Source organism: Lepidochelys kempii, chromosome 14, assembly GCF_965140285.1.
Source record: "Lepidochelys kempii isolate rLepKem1 chromosome 14, rLepKem1.hap1, whole genome shotgun sequence".
Taxonomy (NCBI): domain Eukaryota; kingdom Metazoa; phylum Chordata; order Testudines; family Cheloniidae; genus Lepidochelys; species Lepidochelys kempii.
In genome coordinates, this window is record NC_136393.1 from 36,852,281 (window position 1) to 36,871,937 (window position 19,657).

A 19,657-nucleotide genomic window follows, 5' to 3' on the forward strand; every position below is an offset into this window, starting at 1 on the left:
GGGCGGAATGTAATTGTCCCAGTCACTGGATGGGGGCTTGAGACGCTTGTGCATTGTGTTATTGAAACAGAACCCCTAGATACTGAACCCGGCCCTTGTTGCTGCCAACTCTGACAGGCAGAAGGGTTACACATGGAATTCTGAAAATATCATGGGTAGACCTTGGAACCAACTAAACAGAACTGGAGATGATTGGAACTCAGCAAATACTAGTCAGAGATCATATGAAAAAACAGCTTTGATTTGCAGGGCACATTTTCAGAGGTTGAGAGGGGGATGCATGTTTACGGGCACTGGAAGGGAAAGCTGATGACAAAAGAAGAAGGGGCAGAAAAAGATGATCTTGGACAGATGCTGTGGTTTCCTGGGTGGATCAAAAGGACTATTCATCCACAGAATGATTAGCAGAGGCTCATACAGAATGGACGACCATTGTTGCAAGCCTCCAGGAATGGAGATGCCACAGAAGAAGAAGTCACCATAGTGCTTTGCAGTCACTGCAACTGGCTGATGCTAAATGCACCTCTGCCTAATACATCCATGGGGTCATCTGCATCACTGGCAGCAGCTGTGTATTGCCACTGCCTTAAACCTATCTCCAGGCCTCTCTGTGAATCACTTGGTGGTCTCAGTCTAATTCATAGCAGCAGTGGGCCTGAATGAAGATTCCTGGATTTCAGGAAGTGAGACAAAAAAAGCTCAGATCCAAAAACACCCAATAAATGTGGTGAGCTTCAGAATCCAGAACTGAATTTCACAGCCCTGGTCATTCGCTTGTCATTAGTTGGACAAGCAGCCACATGAAAACCACAATCCTGTGGATCGCACCAACAGGCCTCTTTACCAGCAGGCTCACAAGCCACATGAAGGGACAATAGACATGGAGTGTGAACAAACTTCTGGCTTCTGACCCATAAAAATGATCATCTTGGGGCCCTTATGCAGCATACTGCCTCATTGGGAAGGGGGCAAGGATAGTGGGAGAGAGCATGTGCACATGTATCTCTATTGATCTACCTAATCATCTCTTTATCTAACTATCCATCCATCCATCCATCCATCTGTATCATTATCTGTCAGCTGGGCACGGTCCAGAGATTTAACAAACCTCTCAAGCAATTGTGGGCCAAAGGCAGGAACAAAGTTACTCATTATTTTAATGGGTCCCATCGAGGGCCATTGGAATGGAAAAACTGCCGGGAAATGCAGGTCTCAGTGGCAGTCCCATTGCGGCTGATTAGAAAAGAGAGTCAGACGCATTGATTAAAGTTAGACAAAGGAAGGGACGGGTCTTTTCCTGTGTCAAGTAGCCCCTGATGGTTAAAGTGTAAGGGGTCTAGCCATTCATTCCCAGCCCCTGTGAAGGTTGATCCCTTCCTTCATCAATTCCATCAGACCCTCAGGTAGTGAGGGAATGTAAGGGGGAGGGATGACTGCAATGAAACGGACATGTAAACAAACTGCAGATTCCCACTAGGTTAGCGAAGACAGCCCGGCCCAGGTGTGGTGAGGAAAAGGCAGTTCCAGGTTTCTAGGCCTCAGTGACAGAGCTCAGCCAACATGCCTGGGTTGTGACAGGCATTGCTGTTGTGCCTACGAACCCCAGCTCTGCCGATGCCCTGAATCCTAACCCACAGCCCCCTCCGTTGTTCCGTCTCTGGGTTCTCTCACACACACACAGCTCTGATGATGCACCTCAATCCCAGGCTGCAGCCCCTTGTTATCCCAGCCCTGGGCTCCCCCTGACACAACTCTACTCATGCGCTTCAATCCTGATCTGCTGCACCCTGAGCTTCCCCCACCCATGGACAGGTCTGTCATTGCCCCTCACTCCTGATCTGCACCCCCTGCTATCCGAGCTTTCGACTCCCCTCCCTGAAGCCCATTACTCCTGACCCACAATCCCTCTGCTATCCCAGAATTGGCTCCCTTCACTGCTTTGGTGACATACCTCAGTCCTGACTGACATTACCCCTACTATTCCTGTCCCAAAACTGCTCCCCAGCTTGGCCAATACATCACAATCATGACCTACAACCCCTCTGTCATTGCTGTCCGACCCCAAACGCACACCGCTGACAATGGTCCTCAGTCCTGACCCTCTGCTAGTCAAGTTCACGCCCACCACACACCCCTGTTTGAATGCGCTGATCCTGGCCCTTGCTAGCCCAGGCCTGACATCTTCAGAGCTCTGATATTTCGGCTGATTCCGACCCGCCAGGCCAGTCCTGGGACAGAGCTGAGCTGTCTCAATGCATCACAAAGCAGCTTGCACTTTCCATCCCCTACGCACACACACACACACACGCACTCTCGCACTGTGCTGTGCTCGTCCTGGACCCCACCTAGCGGCACCAAAGTACATTGGCCTTTACCTGTCACAGCCCCGACTATGCTTAACTTACACATGCCCATGGAACAACAAACCTATGTCAATCGGCAACCCATGCCACCTGCCAAAAGATGCCACACTGCACCAATCTTTGATATTCATTTTGGACGTGTGTACACCCCCCCCCCCCAAAAGATTGAAGTCCAGCCAACAGGGGCAGTAAGAGTACACACACTCACCCACCCCCCCCCCAGATCTTATTGCCTCCAGAAGGGGGTAACAAGACATACACACACACACTAACACAATCCACATACACACTGAGCAGGACTCATTTTTCCACCAGGGGGCAGGAATCACACACACACACAAAACCTGCTTCCCCCAACGTGTCAACAACAGACAGAGACACATGCACCCTGAAACACTCATTCCATGCAGCAGGAACACACACACAGGGAGAGGGAGAACAGGGCTGGTGACCGCCATCAGGGCAAAACACCGACCCCCAGTGATTCCTGCACAGAGACGGAGGCGCTCGACTGGCCCGCAGAACTCTCCGCGCAGAGACTGGCTTTGCCCCGGACACGGCATGTGGCACTGAGAGGGTGACTGAGGTTGAAGTTACTAACCAAAATTAATTGTGTCGCCAACCCCCCCAAGCAGGCGAGGAAAACCTCAGTCTTAAACATCATGGACCAGACCTTCAGCTGGTAGAAAGTGGCCATAGCTCCATTGGAGTCAATCCCCGCTGGTGGCAATGGGCCATAGCTCAATTGAAGTCAAACTCCTTGTGTGATTTACGTAAATCACTTAATCTGCCCCGTGCCTCAGTTTCCCCATTGGTAAAACTGGGATAATCGCACTTCTCACCCTCATAGGCTGTTATGATGTTAAAATCTCTTCATGACTGTGAGACGCACAGACACCACAGGGATGAGGCCTATGTAAATACCTAGAACATATAGATTGGTGGATTTGCAGCATCTGAGGAGCCAGCCTTCTGTGCCTCAGTTCCCCTCCCTTTAACATGGGGATAATTCTATCTCCCTACCCCACATGAATCATGGGAGGTTACATTTATCATTGGTTGTGGAGTGCTCAGACTCTACCATGCTTGGAAGCATTTCGCTACCTACATAGACATTGTAGTCCCAAACAATGGGCCCTAACCCCACTGAGATCAAAGACCAAGCTCCCATTGGCCTCAGTGTTACCAGGACTGGGGCCTGCATGTGGTACTTCCTGATGAATTACCAGTACAGAGGCAAATCTCTGTCCATGCCTGAGGCACTGTGATTCCATCCAAATTTCAAGTGCCCTCAACATGGCTAACGACCTGTTTTGGTTTAGCAACCTTTGACTCCGATTTTAGGGCCATAAGGGACCATCATGATCATCTAGTCTGATCTCTTGCACATGGCAGGCCTCAGAACCTCCTCCTTCCCCTCCTGTAGTAGACCCATAACCTCCGGCTGAGTTACTGAAGTCCTCAATTCTTGATTTAAAACTTCAAGTTACAGAGAATCCATCATTTACTCTCGTTCAAATCAGCAAGTGACCTGTGCCCCATGCTGCAGAGGAAGGCGAAAGCGGGCGAGACCCACCTGTCTATAAGAATTCTCTGTAGCCCTCTTCATCTAGCGACCCATCTCCAGCCATTGGAGCTATTTGCTAATAGCAGTGACAGATGGGCCATATGCCGTTGTGACCGACAGACAGACAGGAAGCATTTGGAAAAGGATCATGATAGAAAAGTAAAAAGAAGAGACTGAGAGTACGGTTCATGTCAAAGAGATTCTGTTTACTTTATATGATCGCTAGAGAGCAGCACAGGGTCAGAAATGAGAAGGAAGCAGCATTATAGGAAATGGATGGAAGGAGACAATAATTCATAGATTTGAAGGCCAGAAGGGACCACTGTAATTGTCTAGTTCAACCTCCTGTTTAACACAGGCTGTAGGACTTCTGTGAATTAATTCCTGCTTCAAATCCAATAGTTGTGATTGAACTAGAGCAGATCTTATAAAAACAAATTCAGAAAGGCAGATCCTCTGTGAAATGACAATGATGAATATGAATAATATACATTAAAATCACATTATTATTGTTGTTGTTATGACCACTTTCTGCGGTTGATAGTCGTCTAGTGAGTGATTTTCAATCATTTTCGTACCCAGAGGCCCAAACTGAGATCTGGGCGGAGCAAAACAGTGTTAGACAGTCCCTGCATTAAACAGCTTACAGACTAAACAGAGAAAGCAGACAAAGGGATGGAAGGGAAACTGAGGCACAGAGGATGGAAGTCACTTGCCCAAGGTCACACAACCTGTCAGTGGCAGAGCCAGGAATAAAACCCAGGGCTCCTGCTTCAAATCTTAGAATAGAAAAGTTTAGAATATAATTCATTTGAACGTTATGGTATTGGAATGAAAATTAACAGGCATGTTTATAGCATCATCATCATCATCATCTTGCATTACTATAACACCCAGATGCTCAAGTCAAGACCAAGGCCCCATTGTGCCGGGGGCTGTACAAACACATAGTGAGAAACAACCCATGCCCAAAAGAGATTATGATTAGGCTCAAAAGATTAGATTTGTACTGATAATGTCAATAAACGTCAGTTAGACCGGACACATACAAATGGACAAAAATGTTTCCATCGATAATAATCAACATTTGCAGACAGGCAAAATAAGAAAAATGCTGCTTGAGAACTTATCAGAGTTCGATGTAAGGTGATTTACTTTGTATATTTTGACACGCGTTGTTGACAATTTTAATTGATATAAAGCTTTAATATAAAGTGTTTTAATTGATATAAAGCTTTAACTTTTTGAATCTCAACATCTACTGTTGTTCTATAATTATTGTCTGATCCCCCCTCCACTGCCCAATGTCTTTCTTCCCCACATAATTTCCCACAACTGTGACCACATAAAATCAGTAAAATCTGAAGAAAAAAAACCCCTTAAAAATAAGCATCAATATTATCGGCCGAAGTGATTTAAAAATCAAATGGTGGCAAGCTCACTGAAAATGGAAATAGACATGACAGACAAAGGCGGGAAGGAAACAAAGGCCCAGAGAAGTGAATAGGCCCAGAGAAGTTAATTGAATGAAGTCATTTAAATACATGCGGAGTGATGGGAAATGTTATACTTTCATAGTTTGATAGTGTTGAAGGCCAGAAAAGACAACTAGATCATCTAGTCCAGTGTTTCTCAAACTGGGGGTCCCAACCCACAAGGGGGTCATAAATCTATTGTAGGGGGGTCACAAGAGCAGCGGCTGCTGGCCGGGCAGCCAGCTCCGAAGGCAGAGGAAGGGTGGCATAGGGTAGTGGGGTCACCACAGCCTGAAATATTTTCAAAGGGGGTCCCAGCAAAAAAAGTTTGAGAACCCCTGATCTAGACTCACTTCCTCCTCTATAAGACAGGCTGTTAAACTTCACCCAGATACCCCTAAATAGTGCTGGATACAATTTGTTGGATGAATAGTTTATTTGCAGTAAAAAACACTTTCATGTAACCCAAGCTATTCATGAATTTTTACACAAATTTGCCAAATAGTTTTGGACAATTTTGGGGGAGGAGACTGAGGCACCTTTCAGAAAACAGCAGTGCCCTTCTTGCAACCTTTAGCCCAATGCTGGGGGCACTTACCTGGGATGCGGAAGACCCAGGTTTAATTCACCCCTCTGTGTCAGGGCTGGTACACGGACAGCCTGTGTGTACAGTCAGCTGCTAAGTGGCAGACAGGCGATAAGTAGCGGGGTTGGGAGTGAGCTGGGTCAGAATGCCAGGAAGTCAGGGCCAGGCACCAAGTTGCAGGCGGCAGGCAAATAGCAGAGTTGGGGCTGAGCCAGGTCGGGATATCAGGAAGTTGGGGTCAGGCGCCAGATAACAGACAGCAAGCAAATAGCAAAGTCAAGGACAAACCAGGGTCAGAAGCCCAAGTCTAGGGTCTACAGCAAGCAGAGACTGAAGCAGGGTAAATCCAGGTGCAGTTGCCCTGAACCGTCACACCAAGCTGAAGAGAAATGACTTGACCATGTTATTAGCAGAGCTGGGAATGGACTCCAGACAGACTGTCCCTGCCCCACTGATCTTGCAGTTTAAATAGATAAGAAAGAGAAGCGGTTGTAGGAGAAACAGAGGCACAGAGAGAGGGCAAATGACTTGCCCAAGGTCCACACAGAGGGTCACTGACAAAGTCAGGAATAGGACCCAGGTGGCCTGAGTCATGGCCTTGTGATCTAGTCAGAAACCCACAATTCCTGCCCCACCCCCACCCCCACCCATCTGGAAAGGCAGAAAATCCTAAATTCGTAAAGGGGTTTGTACTTAGTTGTACTAATTATTTGGCTTGCTGCATCCCCTAGAGGTATCTCTACACAGCCCGGGGCAGTAAGCCTCCGAGCTCAGGTTGACAGTCTCAGTCTTGCGCTACTGCACTGAAAATAGGTGGGCAGGTGTTGTGGCTTGAGCTGCAGGTCGGGCTCTGATGCCTAGCAATGGGGCTGGGCTTCAGAGCTTGCACTCCAGCCCCACCCAGAACGTCTGTACGGTTATTTTGAGCACAACAGCATGAGGCCTGCGAGCCGGAGTCTTTCGATCCAGGCTCTGAGTCTCGCTGCTGCACGCTGGGTAGACGTACCCCAGGAGCCCCAGTCATACACCAAGACCCTCTTCTGACAGGCACTGTACAAACACAGAACAAAGAGATGGTCCCTGCTCCAGAGTATTTACAATGTAAGTCTGCGGTTAGGCTTCTGATGACTTATTAACACTGATTCATGTAGTTGGACCCTCCACATCCAATGGAATTTGATGGTAGCTAAGTGACTAATTCCCTTCATCTCAACCACACCACATTTTACTTGGTGCATACATTTTGTGTTGCCCCTCTTCACAGGTGTGAATTTCAGCTTGAGTGGAAAACTCACCATAGGATCTGAACACGTTCAAGACATTAGTAGCCCACTGGAACAACTCACCAAGGGTAAAAGAATAAATGGACACAAATCAGATGTCAAGTATTATAACATTCATAAACCAGTCGGAGAACACTTCAATCTCTCTGGTCACGCAATCACAGACATGAAGGTCGCTATCTTAAAACAAAAAAACTTCAAATCCAGACTCCAGCGAGAAACTGCTGAATTGGAATTCATTTGCAAATTGGATACTATTAATTTAGGCTTAAATAGAGACTGGGAGTGGCTAAGTCATTGTGCAAGGTAGCCTATTTCCTCTTGTTTTTTCCTACCCCCCCCCCAGATGTTCTGGTTTTACTTGGATTTAAACTTGGAGAGTGGTCAGTTTGGATGAGCTATTACCAGCAGGAGAGTGAGTTTGTGTGTGTATGGGGGTGGGGGGGATGTGAGAAAACCTGGATTTGTGCTAGAAATGGCCCACCTTAATTATCATGCACATTGTAGGGAGAATGGTCACTTTGGATGAGCTATTACCAGCAGGATAGTGAGTTTGTGTGTGTGGTTTTTGGGAGGGGGGTGAGGGGGTGAGAGAACCTGGATTTGTGCAGAAAATGGCCCAACTTGATTATCATGCACATTGTGTAAAGAGTTGTCACTTTGGATGGGCTATCACCAGCAGGAGAGTAAATTTGTGTGGGGGGGTGGAGGGTGAGAAAACCTGGATTTGTGCTGGAAATGGCCCAACCTGATGATCACTTTAAATAAGCTATTACCAGCAGGACAGTGGGGTGGGAGGAGGTATTGTTTCATATTCTCTGTGTATATATAAAGTCTGCTGCAGTTTCCATGGTATGCATCCGATGAAGTGAGCTGTAGCTCACGAAAGCTCATGCTCAAATAAATTGGTTAGTCTCTAAGGTGCCACAAGTACTCCTTTTCTTTTCACCAAGGGTTGTGGTGGATTCTCCATCACTGACAATTTTTAAATCAAGAGTGGATGTTTATCTAAAAGATCTGCTTGAAGAATTACTTTGGGGCAGTTCTCTGGGCTGTGTCATGCAGGAGGTCAGACTAGACGATCCCTTCTGGCCTTGGAATTGATGAATTTATGGGAGAATAGCATGAATGGCAGTGCATTTAAAGAGGTGGGATTTTGAAGTCACCCAAGAGATTCAGGGCACCCATTTTCCATTCATGGGAATTTGACATCTATATCCCATAAAACCTCTAAACAGGTCCGATGTGGGACTGCAGTAATGCCTAGACCTTGTGCTGGCCCAATCGATCGGTGAATTTCACCCAGTGGGGAATAGACCAACTTGGATGTAATCAATATAAACAAGACTCATTGAGGATGCACATCTGGGGCTGCCTGCTGTCAGAGACAGGATACCGGACTCGATGGACCATGGGTCTGATCCAGTCTGGTAATTCAAGGCACCTGCACTGGTTCTCTAGATCCCACCCTGCACTGTTTAATGGCACCACACAGGGACTGGACTTGAGTAAAGAGAAGTGTAGGGTTGGATGTTAAAAAGGGGCCTAAGGGAGTTAGGTGCACAACTCCCACTGAAGTACAGTGGCATTTGGGTGCCAAACTCCGTTCGACTTCTTTGAAAATCCCACCTGGAACAAACCTGCTGGCTCAGTACTGGGCACTCTGCTAACCCCCAGTGAAGCATCCACACTCCATCCAGCACAGGAAAGGAGGAGTAATATCCTGATCCGGGAGGGGACCTGCAGGTTGCATGGGAGCAGCTGCAGCAGCCTGAGAGCTGGCTGCGAAGGAAGTCTGGATAGTAGGATCCTTTGAGTTGGAGTTGGAGGGCCCAAGAGCCAGACTTTGACACACCCTGCTGCTGCCAGGGGCGGCGATAGCCTCAACAAAGGAGCCGAGGGCTGCAGTCTGCAGGCAAGAGGAGGGTGCAGAATGGTTACACCAGGAGCTGGTCACCTTTTATACCCTGGGACTCCGCTGCCTCTAGCTGAGTTGGGAACTGTTGGGTGTCTCTCACTGAGTTTATAACCATTAAAGTAATGTGAAGGGAACTTCCATCTGTTTATTTCTGGTGACTCTCTCAGAAGAATCCCCTTCCTGAATTTGAACCTATGACTGGTTGGAGGAAACCATTGAGGGTTAGAGCCAGAAAATCCTAGTGTTGGAGCATGTGTTTTCAAGGTCACGGGACACTCAGTGGTCTCCCAGATGCCCTGGGGCAGGACAGTATTGCAGCAAGTCCATACAGTTGGGCTGGATACGGTTCTACCGACTACGCTACAGGCCAGGTTTGGAATGTTAGTCCAGCCTCTCAGACCTTTGATTGTTCAGCTAAATCAGAGCCTGGATCCACACATTCCTTGGGCTGGTGTTTCCTTTTGGCCAAAGCAAAATCCGACTGGTGAAGCTGAGTGACAATTAAAATGGATATCAGCCTCTGTGGTGATCAGTCCTGAATGTTCTGTCACTTATACTGGTTTAATGCTGGTGAAACTTCACTTAAGCTATTCCTGATCTACAGCACTGTGAGAGGAGAGCTAGCCCTAGGGCATTCAGTGGAGTCACTCCTGATTTACAGTGCTGTGAGAGGAGAGCCAGCCCTAGGGCATTCAGTGGAGTCACTCCTGATCTACAACTTGAGAAGTGAGAGAGGCATCAGGCTCTATCACAGCTTAAGTGTTCAGATCAGAGTGTCCGAGTCCCTGAAGATATTCGTGAGGAAATCCCACTATTTGCATCTTTGGATGTCTAAATACCTTGAAAAATCTGGCCCTTAGACACCTAACTCCTATTGACTAAGTGAGATTTGGGCACCTAAATCCCTTAAGTTCTTTTGACACTTCCAGCCTAAGCTTCAGATCTTCCTGCGAAGGTAACTATTATTAACCCCATTTTGAGGATGAGGCAATTGAGACACAGGCAGGTTCAATGAGAGAGCTGCGAATAGAGCCACATTGACTGACTTCCAGCCTTAAGTACCAAGCCAGTTTTTTGCCCTTCAGTGGAAGGATGCCCTTGCCCACACTGGTCTTCGGATCAACCCTTTGGGCTGGGAATTTCAACGAAACATAAAACAATTAGGCTCCCAACTCACATCGGGCCAAGACGTGGCCTTTAAGGATAGGGGTTCCACAAGGAAAGTGGGAAACAGACACAAGCCCAATCAATTTAGGCTTAATCAGTTTTTGCCTTTATGTAGACATTTTCTGAGATAATCATTATCACTTGTAGTTTCTGATCATATCTTTTGGACAGAATAAAAAGATAAGATAGAACAGGTAGGGGCCCAAGTTACCAAGTTCAGGGTACCGGGAAGCTCTCCACTTCATGATGGTCCTCAGTCTCTGGTCTCCATTCTCCAAAATGGACCTTGTTCACTTGATGATTTATATGTTAATTTGTCCGTCAAATCAACGTCATGAATCTTACATTACATATTCATCACCTTTGTTACAGTTACACTTCGACAGAAACATTCATATGTTGTTTTTCATTCTCCATTCTATGTTATTCTAAATCATTTGCATTCCCTCAACATGACACCAAGGTCAAACAAACAAACGTTCCCCTTATTTTTACCATTCAGCTATTTTTCATCTTTGGATATCATAACTCAATACACTTGTATCACCCTGAATGATTCATTAACCTTTATATTTTGAGTAGGAAAGTTATGGGGAACAACATGAGCTTAATGGCAGCATATTCTTATCTTTTCCAAACTTGGGTTTCCAGGGCCATTTTTGACTTCTTTGCTCAAAGTTCAGCAAGCCTTGCCTGTTGAAGTTTCAGGGTTGCTTTTTCAGTGAAGGCCGAAGTATTTAATTGTTCCCCAATACATCGGAGGATGTACACTCAGGTGTTCTAGCCAGGTGACTTCAAAGCTCACCACATTACACTGTGTGGAGCTCAGTGAAGGGGAGCTTAGAGTGAGAGGAAGCTGGAAGGGAGGCTGTCTGGGGCAGAACCCGAACGCTGATGGAGGGTGAGCTCGGGAAGTCAATGAGAACCACGGCACAGGCCCATGAAGGAGGGCTGTGGAGTCCTGTCCCAAGGGAGGCTGGGCACTGCGGCAAACCCTGCCGGAAGCAAAGCACAGTCCCAGGACAGAAGGATGTGGTCGTCCTGTCCCAAGTGACCCAGATGGAGGGAAGCAAATATAGGAATAGGTCTAGGGGAGGAGAACTGGGTCATCTTGTGGCTACAGAGGGAGACAGTTGCTTTCCCAGGGCCAGGGCCCATGGCAGTGGGTAGTGTTGCAGATTCAGCCAGGCATTCCCTTCCCGCCACGCACCGCCAGTCTGCCATGGATCCTTGAGTCATTTAAGCTTTCAGAAGCTGAACAGAGTCCAGCTGGTGCCCCTAACTTGTGGGTGTGGGCTCCCCCATGCCACCACACTTGTAGAGGGAGCAGCAGCCCCTGATATTAAGGGGAGGAAGAGGGGATTACCAGAACCCAGGAGGGATCGAAGCTGAGTTAAGGAAGAGATAGGCCAAAGGCTGCTGTGTGCCCACCACAGATTTAGGATGGAAGATTGGTTCCTTTGGACTTTGATTGCGTCAGAGGGGATGGGGCAGCAGGTTTAGCTAGAGGGCCGAGTCACCTCAGTAACTGAACTGTGCTGAAGCCAGGAGAGTCATTGAAACCCCAGGAAGGAAACTGAGGCAGGTTGACTGCAGTGCCACACCATGAAGGGGTGTGCTCCAGGACTCCTGAAAATCCCAGTCTTCATGTCTACTCTATTTTTGGACTTCAGAATAAAGGCTACCTCATATTAGGTAAAAAGGAAACAGACTCAGACACCACAGTAAAGGGGTTAGCTAAATAGACAGACCTATAGCCTTGATCTGATCTCAAGCCATTGTCATGTGTGGGATGTTCAGGTAAGTGTCCACATCAATGGCTTTATAAAAAAGCAGAGTGGAGCCCACACCTAAGCCTTGCCTAGCAGATGACAGCACGCTCTAACCCTTGTGCCCTGAAAGAAGAGAGGAATGCAAGTGGCCCTTCTTTGCCCAAGAAAACATATCACTTACCTGCCTGAGGGCCCTAAACCTTCACACAGCTGTGTGATACGTGATACTTGTACCATGAGTGCTGCTCTCATGTAAAGGCACCACCTCAGCAGTGGAAGGGGACAGTGAGTCCTAGTGGATGAGAAAAGGGGGGCTATACTGTATAACGGGCAGTAGAGCCAGCAGTGGGTGAGGGATAGGGAAGTGAATTAATTTATTCTGGTTTACACCTGCTCAAGTTCTGGTGGTATACAATGAAAATATGTAAACTGGGACTGCTTGACATAAATCAGGAGGAATTTCATTGATGCACATATGTTTGCCCTTGACAGTCTTCTAGAGTAATTAAATCCTTAGATTACATATGGGAATTAATGGGAATGTATGGGTGGGGAAACAAATGACCTCTCATGTTTCAGTGGAAGCACAGGTGAAGTGAAGCGTGTGAGCCAGGGAAGGACTGTTTTATTTGGTGGTGTGTGAGCAAGGCCCTTTGTTTTCATTTTGTAAAACATTTCCTGGAAATTTATCAGTGTTTATTATTTAAAGAAAGAAAGAAAGAAAGATGGTGAAAAATCAATGCAAATAAATTAACCTTACAGTTTCTGGGTATATATTGAGGTTAATATTGGAGGCTGGGAGAACAGAAAAAACCAAATTCAGAAGTATAGAAAGTAAAAGCAGTTTAATGCTGTCGTATATATAATGAACAGTACATACACATATGCACATGCATGTTTGTGTGTGTGTGTCTGTGTACCTTCCACTACATTGCCTTCATTTTAGAGAAACTAATTAATTATTAACATAAACATGTACCTAATGTAATGCACTAGAGTTTCTTAACATAATCAGTATTGTCATGTACTTGAGAGGTTCAAAATTCAGGTGAAAAATGGTAGAATAAATAGTTTTTGGAAAATCTGGGAAATTTTCAGTAAAAATTGATAAAAACTGAAAGAGAAGGCCCTTTGCATGTGTTAGAGTGATGCTCTGTGTGGGGGTCCTTATATGCCCACCTCCTTATGTGGATTGTGTGTGTGTGTGTGTGTGTGTGTGTGTGTGTGTGTGTGTGTGTGTGCACATGTGTAAGCAGTGTCAGGATGAGCTCCACCCTGACATCTGGTGGTGAGGTGTGGCAAGTTGTGGAAAAGAACTTCAGGGGCCGATCTCATTTGCATAGGCACACCCACCACACCTAGAATGAGACCATAGCTGCCCAAATGGTCACTTTGGCTGCTGTGGGATCCCCAGTGTCTCTGTTATTGGGGCAGGAAGAATAAATTGTTATTACCCTGATTATGGGAACTGTGCTTGGAACTGTACGTGGCCTTTTGTTACGATGGAGGGATTCACCATCATCTAAGTAGCACTCGTGTCAAGGTTCCTCCCCCACTCTGAACTCTAGGGTACAGATGTGGGGACCTGCATGAAAAACCTCCTAAGCTTATCTTTACCAGCTTAGGTCAAAACTTCCCCAAGGTACAAAATATTACCCCCGTTATCCTTAGACTGGCCGCTACCACCACCAAACTAATACTGGTTACTGGGGAAGAGCTGTTTGGACGCGTCCTTCCCCCCAAAATACTTCCCAAAACCTTGCACCCCACTTCCTGGACAAGGTTTGGTAAAAAGCCTCACCAATTTGCCTAGGTGACTACAGACCCAGACCCTTGGATCTTAAGAACAATGAACAATCCTCCCAACACTTGCACCCCCCCTTTCCTGGGAAATGTTGGATAAAAAGCCTCACCAATTTGCATAGGTGACCACAAACCCAAACCCTTGGATCTGAGAACAATGAAAAAGCATTCAGTGTTTTACAAGAAGACTTTTAATAAAAAATAGAAGTAAATAGAAATAAAGAATTCCCCCCTGTAAAATCAGGATGGTATATATCTTACAGGGTAATTAGATTCAAAAACATAGAGAACCCCTCTAGGCAAAACCTTAAGTTACAAAAAAGATACACAGACAGAAATAGTTATTCTATTCAGCACAATTCTTTTCTCAGCCATTTAAAGAAATCATAATCTAACACATACCTAGCTAGATCACTTACTAAAAGTTCTAAGACTCCATTCCTGTTCTGTCCCTGGCCAAGACGACTACAGACAGACACAGACCCTTTGTTTCTCTCCCTCCTCCCAGCTTTTGAAAGTATCTTGTCTCCTCATTGGTCATTTTGGTCAGGTGCCAGCGAGGTTACCTTTAGCTTCTTAACCCTTTACAGGTGAGAGGAGCTTTCCCCTGGCCAGGAGGGATTTCAAAGGGGTTTACCCTTCCCTTTATATTTATGACAACTCGCTAGGCAAGGGTCATGGGTTCCAAAACTGTGTGAATGGAGACAGGCTGGGGACAAGTATTAATACTTGGTGGCATGGGCCCCTTGGTGAGGGCCTTACATGCTGATTGCACTTCCTCCTCTCTCCACTGTGGAATATCAGAGCTAATTTTGATTTCATTAGAAGTCTAGTTATAGGCTGCTGAGCTCACTTTGGGCTGACAGTGCATCAGCACTGGGGCTCCCCTACTACAAGCTGAATTCACCTAAGAGCTGAAATCACTGAGTGCTGTGTTAAGTAGTGGGGGAGCCTGAAGATATATTGTGGAGCAGTTTGCGGGACGGCTGGTGAAGCAGTTCCACACGGAGCAGTGTGTGGATGGCAGGAGCTGCTTGTGGGCCGTGGAGCTGAGCGAAGGAGTTCGTGGGGCGGCTGGCGGAGCGGAGCGCAGCTGAGCGAAGGAGTTCGTGGGGCGGCTGGTGGAGCGGAGCGGAGCGGAGCGGAGCGCCGCTATGGAGCTATGGGGCGGTCAGCTTCAGATCACGTAAGGTGCCTCTTACCCCCGTCCCATTTCCACCCAGGTTGGGAGGTAAAGCTCCGCCGATAAGCTTTCGAACTCTGGGGCTGCCCTGACCAGGGACAGAGACTTTTGGGGCATTGGACTTTTGGGGTTGCTGGACTCAAGAACCAAAGGGAAAAGGGCATGCCCCAATTTGCCTGGGGTGGGGTTGTTTTTGCTCATGGGTTGTGTTATGAATCCGGTTGGTGGTGTTTCCCCAACATAATGCCACATTGTTTCTCTCTGTTATTAAAAGACTTTTGCTACACTCAGACTATGTGCTTGCGAGAGGGGAAGTATTGCCTCTTGGAGGCGCCCAGCGGGGGTGGTATATATTTGTCCCAGGTCACTGGGTGGGGGCTCGAGCCGGTTTGCATTGTGTTATTGGAATGGAACCCCTAGATATTGAACCCGGCCCTTGTTGCTGCCAACTCTGAAGGGCAGAAGGGTTACACATGCTTTTGTGTATTTCCGTATGTGTGTGTATCTCTGTTTCTCCCCCTGTGCCTGCATGTTATCAGTGTGTGCGTGTTGGAAAGGAATGTGTGATTAGTATTCACGTGTGACTGTTCTGTGCAGGTGAGTTGTGATTTGCTGTGTAACAGAGAGCTTCAGCCAGATCCTCAGCTGGTGTAAATGAGTGTAGCTCCACTGAGGACAACCAAGTTAGCTGGTGAAAATGATTGTGACGATCTAGCCCCATGTTCCAATGTCTTCCTGATTTCTCCCCTGAACCACTAATCTCCAGGCACAATTGTGCTCCGGAGTGCAGTCACTGCAACTGGCTGATGCTAAATGCACCTCTGCCTAATACATCCATGGGGTCACCTGCATCACTGGCAGCAGCTGTGTATTGCCATTGTCTTAGACCTCTCTCCAGGCCTCTCTGTGAATCACTTGGTGGTCTCAGTCTAATTCATAGCAGCAGTGGGCCAGAATGAAGCTTCCCAGACTTCAGGAAGTGAGACAAAAAAAGCTCAGATTCAAACACACCCAATAAATGTGGTGAGCTTCAGAATGCAGAACTGAATTTCACAGCCCTGGTCATTCGCTTGTCATTAGTTGGACAAGCAGCCACATGGAAACCACAATCCTGTGGACCACACCAACTGGCCTCCTTACCGGCAGGCTCACAAGCCACATGAAGGGACAATAGACATGGAGTGTGGACAAACTTCTGGCTTCTGACCCATAGAAATGATCATCTTGGGGCCCTTATGCAGCATACTGCCTGACTGGGAAGGGGGCAAGGACAGTGGGAGAGAGCATGGGCACATGTATCTCTATTGATCGACCTAATCATCTCTTTATCTAACTATCAATCCATCCATCCATCTGTATCATTATCTGTCCATCCACCTAACTGTCTGTTTTTGCTACCTGTGTTTCAAGATGTCTGTCCATTTTTTCCTCCTTCTGCTATTTGTCCATCCAATTATCTACCCATTGGTCTGGCCAATTGTCTGTCAACACTGCTGTGAATCTGCCTTGCACGCTTTTCATTCATCTAATTATCTCTGTCCACCCGGCTAGAGGTCTTTACATTCCTGTCTATTATCCAATCTATCACTAATGGACCCATCCCCATGGAAAGTGGACTTAGGTAGGCAAGGGCTGCTGAATGGTGACATGCTACAGTCAAAGGCACTAAATTCAATTTAAAGTTATATCCGGATTTTTGGTAACTAAGGAATATTCCTTCTCACTCTGTGCAGCTAATTTCACAGCTTAAGCAGGTGGGAATTGGAGCTGACAAAACTTTGCAGTGTGACTAATGTTCTGCTAAGGACAGCAGTGGCAAGGGGATAGACTTTAACAAGTGCTCTGTTGGTCCCTGGTGACTGATCAGAGAAGTGGCAAGGAACAGCCTGTCCATGGCGCATGAAGTGCTTGACCATAAGCTGTTTCTATAGGTCTGATCACAGATCAGTGACAGATGCCCCATTTGCAGGACCCCTGATCAATTTCATTTGGACCATGTTTATTTCACTGATGCTTTGCTCAGACAAAAATAATTAAAAAAAATAAAACCTACTTCATTATGTGCTTGTTAAAACCACCCTGGTTAGCAACACATCGACTAAAAAGATATCTCTCCAATTAGACATGCAACACTTCTCACTCTACAGACATGTACAGGGGGACACACAGGTCATTAAAACTTCACTTGCCTTAATCAAGCACTCTGAGGAATGTTAAACCCAGATGAGAGCTGAGCACTGTCCCAGGATTTAACAAACCTCTCAAGGAATTATGGGCCAATGGCAGAAACAAAGTTACTCCTTACTTTAATGGGTCCCATCGAGGGCCATTAGAATGGAAAAGCTGCCGGGAAATGCAGGTCTCAGTGGCAGTCCCATCGCGGCTGATTAGAAAAGAGAGTAAGAGGCATTGATTAAAGATAGACAAAGGAAGGGACGGGTCTTTTCCTGTGTCAAGTAGCCCCTGATGGTTAAAGTGTAAGGGGTCTAGCCATTCATTCCCAGCCCCTGTGAAGGTTGATCCCTTCCTTCATCAATTCCATCAGACCCTCAGGTAGTGAGGGAATGTAAGGGGGAGGGATGACTGCAATGAAACGGACATGTAAACAAACTGCAGATTCCCACTAGGTTAGCGAAGACAGCCCGGCCCAGGTGTGGTGAGGAAAAGGCAGTTCCAGGTTTCTAGGCCTCAGTGACAGAGCTCAGCCAACATGCCTGGGTTGTGACAGACATTGCTGTTCTGCCCACGAACCCCAGCTCTGCCGATGCCCTGAATCCTAACCCACAGCCCCCTCCGTTGTTCCGTCTCTGGGTTCTCACACACACACACAGCTCTGATGATACACCTCAATCCCAGGCTGCAGCCCCTTGTTATCCCAGCCCTCGGCTCCCCCTGACACAACTCTACTCATGCGCTTCAATCCTGATCTGCTGCACCCTGAGCTTCCCCCACCCATGGACAGGTCTGTCATTGCCCCTCACTCCTGATCTGCACCCCCTGCTATCCGAGCTTTGGGCTCCCCTCCCTGAAGCCCATTACTCCTGACCACAATCCCTCTGCTATCCCAGAATTGGCTCCCTTCACTGCTTTGGTGACATACCTCAGTCCTGACTGACATTACCCCTACTATACCTGTCCCCAAACTGCTCCCCAGCTTGGCCAATACATCACAATCATGACCTACAACCCCTCTGTCATTGCTGTCCGACACCAAACGCACACTGCTGACAATGGTCCTCAGTCCTGACCCTCTGCTAGTTAAGTTCACGCCCACCCACACACCCCTCTTTGTATGCGCCGAGCCTGGCCCTTGCTAGCTCAGGCCTGACATCTTCAGAGCTCTGATATTTCGGCTGATTCCGACCCGCCAGGCCAGTCCTGGGACAGAGCTGAGCTGTCTCAATGCATCACAAAGCAGCTTGCACTTTCCATCCCCTACGCACACGCACACACACACACACACGCACGCTCACACTCTGCTGTGCTCGTCCTGGACCCCACCTAGCGGCACCAAAGTACATTGGCCTTTACCTGTCACAGCCCCGACTATGCTTAACTTACACATGCCCATGGAACAACAAACCTATGTCAATCGGCAACCCATGCCACCTGCCAAAAGATGCCACACTGCACCAAACTTTGATATTCATTTTGGACGTGTGCACCCCCCCCCCACAGATTGAAGTCCAGCCAACAGGGGCAGTAAGAGTACACACACTCACCCACCCCCCCCCCAGATCTTATTGCCTCCAGAAGGGGGTAACAAGACATACACACACACACTAACACAATCCACATACACACTGAGCAGGATTCATTCTTCCACCAGGGGGCAGGAATCACACACACACACAAAACCTGCTACCCCCAACGTGGCAACAACAGACAGACACACGCACCCTGAAACACTCATTCCATGCAGCAGGAACACACACACAGGGAGAGGGAGAACAGGGCTGGTGACCGCCATCAGGGCAAAACACCGACCCCCGGTGATTCCTGCACAGAGACGGAGGCGCTCGACTGGCCCTCAGAACTCTCCGCGCAGAGCCTGGCTTTGCCCCGACACTGCATGGGGCACTGAGAGGGTGACTGAGGTTGAAGTTACTAACCAAAATTAATTGTGTCGCCAACCCCCCCAAGAAAGCGAGGAAAACCTCAGTCTTAAACATCATGGACCAGACCTTCAGCTGGTAGAAAGTGGCCATAGCTCCATTGGAGTCAATCCCCGCTGGTGTCAATGGGCCATAGCTCAATTGAAGTCAAACTCCTTGTGTGATTTACGTAAACCACTTAATCTGCCCCGTGCCTCAGTTTCCCCATTGGTAAAACTGGGATAATTGCACTTCTCACCCTCATAGGCTGTTATGATGTTAAAATCTCTTCATGACTGTGAGATGCACAGACACCACAGGGATGAGGCCTATGTAAATACCTAGAACATATAGACAGGCGGATTTGCATCATCTGAGGAGCCAGCCTTCTGTGCCTCAGTTCCCCTCCCTTTAACATGGGGATAATTCTATCTCCCTACCCCACA